At 40.3% G+C, this 10760-nt stretch overlaps 1 non-coding gene across 1 annotated transcript; it reads left to right on the top strand.

Moving 5' to 3' along the window:
• The first annotated feature begins 7941 nt into the window (after positions 1–7941).
• LOC117308393 (U6 spliceosomal RNA) lies at positions 7942–8048 on the top strand. The gene has a single exon (XR_004522374.1). It is a non-coding gene; the product is annotated as a U6 spliceosomal RNA (small nuclear RNA).
• The last annotated feature ends 2712 nt before the right edge of the window (positions 8049–10760 follow it).

The following is a 10760-nucleotide window of genomic DNA, read 5'->3' on the forward strand; positions in this document are numbered from 1 at the left end:
TTTGACTCCAGTGTTAGGTAGATAAGTCATAATGACCATGTCGATAGGGCAACCTTACCCACTTTCCTTGCTCTGCTCATAGGAGTTCATCTGCCCATTGTCGCCACTCAGGGAAGCTGTGATGGGCTATTTCAAGAGCAGGGGTGGCCACAGATCTTCCTACCACCCATGCACAGGTTGTCTTTGTAGGTGGTACCTACACAGACAGAAGCCTCTGATGGTGATATCTATACAATGTGTGTGATGCCCACAACTGTGGCATTCAGTCAAGCTGCTTCTGGTTTGGGAACGAGGAACACAGTGGTGGTTAGCAGGTCAAAAGGGACCAACAGCGTAGACTTGTCGAAAGAAGCGAAGATACCATACAGGAAGCCAATCGCTAATGAGAGAGAAAGTGGATTAACTGAACAAGTAGCTATATGCCCAGGCTTGCTGCTGCTTCTACTTCCTGGTTCCAGTCCAGTTCTTAGGAGTAACTCCCTGGTCCTTTCGTGGGCAGTGAGTCTCTGATTTTCTTTTTTCCAACTTAAAAATCTTCCAAATAACACAAGGGACAAGAAGAGAAAGTTGGCTTCCATTTTCACTTTATAAGTGCCTCCACCTATGAATTCCCCCAAGTGACAAAACATGAAACATACACCATTCTCTCCTTCGGGTGCCAACCACCCTTCAACACGTCGCCACGAGTCCTGCCCTGATGTCAACAGTCCTCTAACATCCTGAAAATGACTGCATCCATCCACGTCTTCTGCAGTTGCTCCAGAGTGATAGAAGCAGTGATTTATTCAAAAAGAACCTTTGGCAGGAAGAAAGTTATAGCCCTCGTGATTTTCTCTGTGGCTGCCCTAAATCTTTGATAAACAGGCTTTCTCCATCTCAGTTAACATTGGATTTTGGTTGCAACATTTTCTTTTCTTCCAGGGGTAACTTAAGGGAATTTATCCCAATTTCTTAGGTTTCTGAGTGGTTTTCACAGGAATTAACGTGTGAATCAAAGTGCCCCTGGGTGACCCAGCCTCCCAGAGGCTATGGCACATGATAGTTAAGATGTGGACCCTGGAGGTGGGCTGCTTTGGTTTGAATATCTGCTCTACTGCTTACTGCTGTATGGTCTAGGGTAAGGTTCTTAAGCTTTTGAGTCTTGTTTTACTTTCTAAGAACGGAGTAACAATTTATTCACTTTGTGATGTTGAAAGAATTAAATAAACGAATACATACAAATTCAAGACTCTAAGTAGGCCTATGATAAAGTGTCAGCCACTGTTCTTATTATTTATAAATATTTCTGATAGCCACAATCTAGCTTTCTTAACTGTGTGAATTTGCTTTTTTTTTTTTTACTTTTTGAGATTTTATTCATGTATAATAAAAGGGTGCCAAGGTCATAGGAGTACAGCTCAATGAATTTTCACAAACTGATCACAGTCATGTAAGCAGCCCCAGATCAAGAAACAGAGAACATCACTAAGACCCAAGAAGCAAGCATGCCCCTCACGTCTCCTTCCCGAGGAGAACTGCTATTCTGACTTCTAACGCCATAGATTAGCTGTGCCTGTTTTTGAATTTTAGATAAATATAATCTTCCAGTACGTACTCTTTTGGGTCTGGCTTATTTTACTCAATATTATACTTGTGTGGTTCACTCATGTTGTTGCATGTATAATACCATATATATATATATGTTGTTGCATGTATACTATATACACACACACACACACACACACACACACACACACACACACATATAAAATATCCCACCATGCGAATATGCTAAGGTTTATTTATCTGTTCTCCTGCTGATGGGAATTTGTGTAGCTCCAGTCTGGGGATGTTATGAATAGCGTTACAAACATTCTTGAACGTTTCTTTGGGTGGACATATGCACACATGACTGTTGTCGGTGGAATGAGTGGTCATGGAGAATGGATAAGTGTGGGTTTAATAGACGTTGCTGAACAGTTTTTCAAAGCCACTGTGCCGCTTTACACGCCCACCCCTTGTATGTGAGAGTTCCTGGTTCTCCTCATCCCTGCCACTAGTATTTTCTGTCTTTTCCATTTTAGCCATTTTGGTAGGTGTGTTGGTTTTGCTTTTGAAAATCAGTTTGGCAAAGAACAATGAAAAGAACACTAGAGTCAAAAAAAACTTTTTTTTAAATTTGAACCCCTAACTCTAATTTACCAATTCCACTTCCTAGATGTGTGACGTGGTGAGTCATTTTACTTCTCTGAGCCTATTTCCTTGTGTTTAAAATAAGGCTAATAATGTCCCCAGGGAATTCAAAGCCCTTGTTTCAGGGAATGCTATGTGGGCATTTGTGAACACCTACTCCATCCTGTTTTCAAGTCCACTTTCTCTCTGGATGCTAGAACTTACTCATCTGCTGGGGCTGTACACCAATAACAAATTGTAATCATTAGGTCGAGGTAGTAATTTCTGTGGTTAGAAAGTCATCAACAGGACTTTTATTTTTTAAACATCTTTATTGGAGTATAATTGCTTTACAATGGTGTGTTAGTTTCTGCTTTATAACAAAGTGAATCAGTTATACATATACATATGTCCCCATATCTCTTCCCTCTTCCGTCTCCCTCCCTCCCACCCTCCCTAACCCACCCCTCTAGGTGGTCAAAAAGCACCGAGCTGTGACAAAGTGAGAGAGTGGCATGGACATATATACACTACCAAACGTAAAATAGATAGCTAGTGGGAAGCAGCCGCATAGCACAGGGAGATCAACTCAACAGGACTTTTGAATACAAGATTACAACACAGAGAGGTGGTGGAGGATTTGTTTTCCTCCTATTTACTAAATTAAGAAGTGAAAACAGAACCTGGTGATAGTTTAAAACTGTACACATATTTTAGGACACCTAACTCTATCTCATTTGTTGGCCAAGGGGGATATCTCAGCCACAAGAAAGCAAAATTTAACTCATGGGGGGGAAAGCCACAAAAAAGACTTACCAAGATGATCCTTAAACGGTGGGACTCAGAGAGAACAGATTAATCTGGTCACAGAAATCCCCTAATGGCTCTGCAGTTGCCTTCACTTCTAGTTGTTGCTACTTTTGCAGGATGACTTCAGACAATGTGATAAGATGACCCAGGTTCAGTTTAGGGACATCTTGCTTCCTCTTCTCCTTAATATCCCATTAAGGATATACTCATAGATACCTAGAGTATCAACTAGCTGACTCAGACATCTGGTAGACCAGTTTGTCCCCACATGTATACTTGTAGGCTCCCCCAAAGCAGCAATGCACATTTAACTAGAATCTCAGCATCAAAGATTCTTCCATTCACTCTTTAAGGCAAGGGTCTTTCATATTTTCGAGAGAGAAATTCCTTGTCTTTAGAGCTATAAAGAGCCTCAGAAATAGTTCCATCTGCTTCTGTTACAAACGATAAAATTGACGACAAGAAGGGATAAATGACTTACACGAGGTTAAATTTAGTGACAGGCTGTGTTTGTCCAAATTTCCTGATTTTTGAGCATGGGATCTTCTTCAAATTCCACAAGGAGATTTGGAGGTGGGCGTGCAGCCAAGGATAAAGACCTTAATTGTGATTGCATGGGGGTCTCTTTCTGCTGAAAAATATTACAAACTTCTCATCCTTCAGAGTCAGATTAAATGTCTCCTTTTGAAAACTCCCCTGAGCGTTCACTTGATCCAGATGAAATTAATCCCTCCTTTTTCTGTGTGCCTAGGGGAATTTTGCATATTTCTCTACTATACCATTTCATTCATTCATTCAATCATTATTTATTTATTCATGTGCATATGTATGACTGCATTCCCCAAGCATATCACATTTTATTAGAGTCTGTTATCTAATTGTCCCTCATCTTCTTGAATCTGAGAACTGCCTGAAGTCAGGGACCACGAGAGGTTCATCTTTGCATCTTGTATAATGGCTGTCACGGTGAGAGAAATACAAAGAGAGACAGACAGAGACGAAGAGAGAGACACAGAGGGAGAGAAAGAGAAGGGAGGAGGGAGAAAGAGAAGTAGGGTAGGGGAAGGAAGAAAAAGAAAAGAGAGGAAAGAATTTAAGAAATGTTATGGACATCTGCCAATTTTTGCCTACTGAGCATCCGTATTCCCTTCTTCCATCTTTAGCATCAATATTTTCATCTGGGAGACCAGCCCTCTCTACTCTCACACAGCCCGTGGATCTCATGTGGGGCTGACCTCATAGTCCCCCGCTCCAGGGATGAGCACACAAGGCAGGCTGTCCAATCAGCATGTTCCATTCTTTGACCCTAGTCATGGGCATGTGTGACCAAGTCAGAATTGTGTAACTCAATTCTGGGAATTTTATGAGTACTACAAAAGAGAAACTCTCTTTCCACGGGTTTCAAGGGAGTGAGTCTGGGGTGCCAGCAGCAATTTTGTCACCATGAGGGGAAGAATCTGCCAGTGAACAAAACTTATTCAGATAGAAGCACAGATGAAACTGTGATTTGAGCCCCTGTATCCAGCTGTGCCTGAAGCTGGGTTATTTATGAATCTAGTCATATGAGCCAATGTAGTTCCTTTTTCCTGCTGAAACCAGTTTGAGTTATGTTTCTTTCATCTGTAATCAACAGAGCTCCAATTAATACAAGAGTTATAGGAGAAAAAAGAAAGAAAAAAGAAGAGGAGAGGCTTTGGGTACCTTTGAGTTCTACTGGTAGGTCCTCTCCACTGATTGAGTATTCATGGTCTAACACATCCACAGAGCTTGTGAATGGACTTTCTTGTTAGATGGGAGGGAAAGGCCATGCCAGGACAGACCCATGGTGGAGGTGTGTTTGGAGAATGGCCTCCTTCTCAGTCTTCTGAAATTTATTCTTCCTACCTCTCCACTTAGGAATGGCATAACCATGGTCACATCTCTCCCTTTCTTATATACAGCAAGTCTAATCACAAAATGATGGTCTGACCTATATTTGCAAAGCCCCTTCTATCTCTGACACCGCGGGTGCCTCAACTGGTTCTCCTGAAGCTCCAACCCAGTTTTATCCCCAAAGGTCTCTCGGAATCCCACGATAGGGCATCTTGGGTGAATCACCATCTCAGTTTTCCCAGGACTGAGTGGGGGGGATCATGGAACACAGGACTTTTAGTTCTGAAATGCAGAACATCCCAGGAAATTGGGACAAGTTTGTCTCCCCAGACTGACATCTTCCCCTTAAGCTGCTGCAGCCCAAGGGTAAGGCTCCTTCTGACAGATCAGACATTAAAGAGCCTAAAATGACTGTGACCGGTCTCCAGGCATTTCAGAACTTTGCAACAGTCAGTGCCTTGTAAAAAAACATTGTTTAATTTTTAAGGCTCATAATGATAAAAGTCAAACATGTTATTTATAGAAAAGTAGATAGAAATAATAGGTAGGCAGGTAGGTAGATAGATAGATAGATTGGGGGGGGGTGCCCTTATTCCCCTTACCTTGCCTTCCTCCATCTTGCTGCTTGGAATTCAGATTGCTGTCAAGCCATCTTTGCTGATGCAAATGAGAACAGCCTAGGGATAGCAGAGCAACAAGGAAGGAGGATCCTGGATCCAGGAAGGACCTCATGGAGCAGAGAGGCTAGCCTGGACTGCTTGCCTTGGATCTCATCTTCTTTATCTTTAAGTTATTACCATTTTGGGCTGTTGATACACCCAGGTGAACTAACTAATTCATGTACATTATCTCATCTGACCATTGCTAGAGCTGGTTCTGAAGAGAAGGTAAGGACTCTGCCCTTGACCGCATACCTGGTTAGTGGCTGGGCTTCCAGCGGAGGCTGGTCCTGACTCACATACGCTTCGGGCTCCTCATCACCGTGCTTTGCTGCCATTGCCGCTTTTCCTTTTATGCAGTGCCTTCCGGTTTTCAGAGTGTTCCATGATTATTACTAACTAAGGAGGCAGGGATGATTATTGTCCTATTAGCCAGATCGCTTAGGTAATTCGACTGAGATCATCCAGTGAATTAGAGAGGCATCTAGGATAAAAGTTCCAGCCTTTGAAACTTCAGAACTTTGCCTTTTTCGCTTGACTCCACCAATCAGGCTCTCTTGTAAGGACCAGACTCCACCAGCCTCTCCTAATATTTTTTTAAATACTTCAAGCAGTTCATTCAGTTTCTAAATTCAAGAATACTAATAACAGCTATTTTCTTTGAATTAAGGTGTATTTGACAGAAAAAAATTCGCTTGTTAGTCAAACATAAATGAAATAATGGTCAATTTCAGTCTCCCCTCCCACAGATAGTAGTATCTTTTTCACTAGCTTTATTCATAATTTTTTATCAGTGAAAGGGAGTTTACTTTAAACACCCTCTCTTTGAGCAAACAAATGTTCTATTTCAGCCACAACCTGTCAGGCTTTGTTTACTGAGTTTTAACAACGGTACCTAATTCTTATCATCAATTTAGCATCCTTGAAACAGTCAGCTTAGCTTTCCAGTGCTAAAGTTTCCGACACTCTATTTTTCTTGCATCTTTTCTGAACTGTAGGTTCTAATTCTGTGTTCCAGTTAATTAGCGCTGTCTGTAATTTTAGACAACCCATATCTGTTAAGGCAACCAAAATTCCATCTTTGTTTCCAAAGGTGGCTGTTTGTTGTGCCAGAAGGTACTTAGCTGCTGAAATAAATAGATGACGTATCACTTATAAAAAGTGCTGTTGCCTCATTGGGCAGATGTCTCTTGGTGATGGTGACTAAATATAGCATGCCGATTTTAGGGCAAAGATGTAATTTTAAAAAGTAATCATAAAACTATTGATTGTAGAGAAGTCACTTTGATTTCCTGTTCACTCTGATTATAGAGACCTTCACCCTTACCAGGCTTAGAAATTTTTAACCCTTGAAAACTAAAGCCCTATCAGGAACAGATTTCATATTGGAAAACTAAAAGTGTATCTACCCAGAGGTGTGGGTCAAACACTTGTTTCCGTCCTTTGGTCCCAGCAATGAAAACACATTCAGGAGGGAAAAAAGGAGGTACTGTGGGAGGTACCATCTTAAATAATACTAATACTACTAAAATATAATAGTTCCTACCATATTTCAAACTTCATTATGTGCCAGACGTTGTAATAAGCACCTTATTTATATTGTGGGTTCATTCAATTCTCACGGCATGACTGTAATAAGAGGAAGATGTATTTCACGTGAAGCAAACCAAGCTTACATTTTACGGCCCCCTCACTTGCACGGGTCCTTTCTAAGGCCCTAGCAATGTGTTTCCATCATCACATGTTGTTTTGAAATTTTGTAAAAGTGAAATGTTTGAACAGCAATGGTTTAAGCCTGGGAATTCTTTCTCCTGGGGGTTCTTTTTTGTTACACATCCCCTCATGTTGGTTAGTGCTAGAGAGGCTGAGAGCATCTGGGGATTTGGGATTGAGCTGCAGTAATACATCAGGATGGGGTTTAGTGGGATATGTTTATGTGGTTCTCATTCATTTCCATGAATTGTTAAGTGACTCTAAGCTAGCTACCCGTGAATGACTTATCCCTATGGCTTCCAGGAATACTCCTGCCACACTGTGCTGACTCAGCTAGTATTTTGATCCAGAATAGCAGGGCCAGAGGTGGTATTGCAATGGGGACAGAAGAAATGCAGGGAACAGAGGAGGAATTAAGTTTGAAGTATATGGAGTCAGAAGCTAGTCTATGGGAAATTCTTTTAAAGCATACAACTCATATATGAAACAAACTCATTAGAGCTTTTCCCAAATTTAGTGATAATCCTAAAAATTTACGTCATTACTAATAATGAGTTGTGGAACTGAAAGTAAATTTTCTAAACCATCAAGAGCCGTATTAATTTTTCATCAACCATGCTAGAAAAAAAGTGAGTTAGAATTATTTATTTTCTCTATAGAAAGTATTTTTATCAAGTTATTGTCATATGAAGACAGAGTATGCAGCCTGAGCATATAGGATAAAAATATTACAGAGGTGTTCGCCTTGGCAGCACATATACTAAAATTGGAAGGATACAGAGAGGATTAGCATGGCCGCTGCGCAAGGATGACACGCAAATTCGTGACACATTCCATATTTTTTAGTGGGAAGCAGCTGCACAGCACAGGGAGATCAGCTCGCTGCTTTATGACCACCTAGAGGGGTGGGAGGGAGATACAAGAGGGAGGGGATATGGGGATATATGTATATGTATAGCTGATTCACTTTGTTATAAAGCAGAAACACACCATTGTAAAGCAATTCTACTCCAATAAAGATGTTAAAAATATATATATTACAGAGATTTATTAATCATTAATAAAAACTATAATTTTTTAAATTTTGTGATGTGCACATTTGTCAGCTTTTAAAATTTGGAATCTGCTGCGGCTTCTTTTTATTCTAAATAAATATTTATTTTCACACCTGATTTTCATATTTTAAATTTTGTATTCTTTGACTTAAAGCGTGTATGTAACATAATGTAACTTTCAGATCCCACAAAATGTTAAAATGTCTAAGCAGTAGAGATATTTATTTCTCATTTAATAAAACATCTAGAGATAGAGGTTTCAGAGAAAGTAGATTCAGTACCTAAACAAACACTGTCAGGGCTCTGTATGGCTTTTCTGTGATTTTCTTGATTTTCCCCTCATTACTGTAAGAGGCTGCTATGGCGCCAACAATCATAGGATCAGTAACATCTAAAATTATGAAGAAAGGAAGATGGGCTCACTCTTTTCTCAAGTCTCTCTCTTGTTGTTAGGAGGGAAATCTTTCCCCAGTATTCTCCAGTAGATTTCCCTTCGTATCCCATGATCCAGAAATGGTCATATGGCCTAATCTAAAGCAGTCATTGACAAATGGGAATAGGATTATTATGATCAATCTAGAAGTCAAAATTCATCCCCTGGGACAAGACGCCTTGCCCTGAATGCCTGAATGAAACAGTACCCTACTGTCAACAAAGACGGAATGACTGTTTGTTAGTTAGGCAACCAACAATGTTCACAATAGCATCATTGTCCCCTTTTTGTCCCCTTACATAAACAAGTTAAGGCTTAGTGATATAAAGTGTTGTGTCCAGAGTCACACACCTAGAAAGTGGTGAGGACCTTCACCTCTATATAAAACCTATATGTGTTTGACTCTGGGACTCAGCTCATGTTCTATGCTATGTCATATAGCCTTCCCAACCCACGAGGCCACTGGTGTACACTACAAAGTTGTAGAACTTTAGGGAGCACGGTTAGGTGCTGAGGAAGGAGTATAGGGCAGCAGAATGCTTGCCAGAAAATCTCACAGGGTCAGAGAGGAAGAGGGGGCTCTGGGTCTTTGTACAGAGAGCAAATTTCAATACAATAGGGACCGTTACAGGTACCCAAGATGCATTTCATTGTTTTTGAGTGAATAAGGGAATTTCAGGTGGGGGGGGATGACATAAATAAAATAATAGTAGAAAGTTAATGGATTGAGGGTAAAGAAAGACTGGGCTTGAATCAAATATCTACCATTTACAAGATGTGCTTCTCTGTTGAGTTTCTTCTTCTTATAAAACCTTGTGTTTTCATAGGGGGATATCTAGCTCCAGCTTGATAGGGTAAAAGAAAAATCAGAGGAACCACCAGCTTTACGCCCCTTCCTCTACAGGGGAGGAAACTGAGACCCAGAGAGGTAAAGTGACTTGCCCCCAAATCCCAGCCAATTCGTACCAAAGCCCTCATCTACAAATCCGGGTTACTTATTTCTCAATCTGTCTTTTAGACCCTGAACTGGGAAGGCATCATTCTATGCTCAATTCCTTATACAATCTACTCAGATGATTTAATTTTAATAATATGCTTCTTTCCTTGTGGAAGCATGTGTATGATGACACTTAGCTGCACCATCTAATACTATGATTAAGTGCTACTTTTGAATTACTGTCTCCACTTCCAACAAGGTGTTTGAGAAGTGTCAAACCCAATAGAGATCAGGGATAATATTCCACATAGGATTAGTATGATTACTAGCAGGCGTGCATTCCACAGGATACCTTTCATTTCTGGTCCTGCAGAGTCACTTTTCATTCATTCCACAAGATATACCACACACAAAATATGCTGCTGCAAACTCAATGTATAAATGTAATCAGAAAGAAAAAATTATTTTAAAAAAATAGGTCCTGACAGATGGCTTCACAGGCGAATTCTATCAAACATTTAGAGAAGAACTGACACCTATCCTTCTCAAACTCTTCCAAAATATAACAGAGGGAGGAACATTCCCAAACTCATTCTACAAGGCCACCATCACCCTGACACCAAAACCAGACAAAGATGTCACAAAGAAAGAAAACTACAGGCCAATATCACTGATGAACAAAGATGCAAAAATCCTCAACAAAATACTAGCAAACAGAATCCAATAGCACATTAAAGGGCTCATACACCATGATCAAGAAGGGTTTATCCCAGGAATGCAAGGATTCTTCAATATACGCAAATCAATGTGATACACCATATTAAAAAATTGAAGGAGAAAAACCATATGATCATCTCAATAGATGCAGAAAAAGCTTTTGACAAAATTCAACACCCATTTATGATAAAAACCCTCCAGAAAGTAGCCATAGAGGGAACTTACCTCAACATAATAAAGGCCATAGATGACAAACCCACAGCCAACATCATTCTCAATGGTGAAAAACTGAAAGCATTTCCTCTAAGACCAGGAACAAGACAAGGATGTCCACTCTCGCCACTGTTATTCAACATACTTTTGGAAGTTTTAGCCACAGCAGTCAGAGAAAAAAAAGAAATAAAAGGAATCCA

This window comes from Tursiops truncatus, chromosome 15, assembly GCF_011762595.2.
Source record: "Tursiops truncatus isolate mTurTru1 chromosome 15, mTurTru1.mat.Y, whole genome shotgun sequence".
NCBI classification, from domain to species: domain Eukaryota; kingdom Metazoa; phylum Chordata; class Mammalia; order Artiodactyla; family Delphinidae; genus Tursiops; species Tursiops truncatus.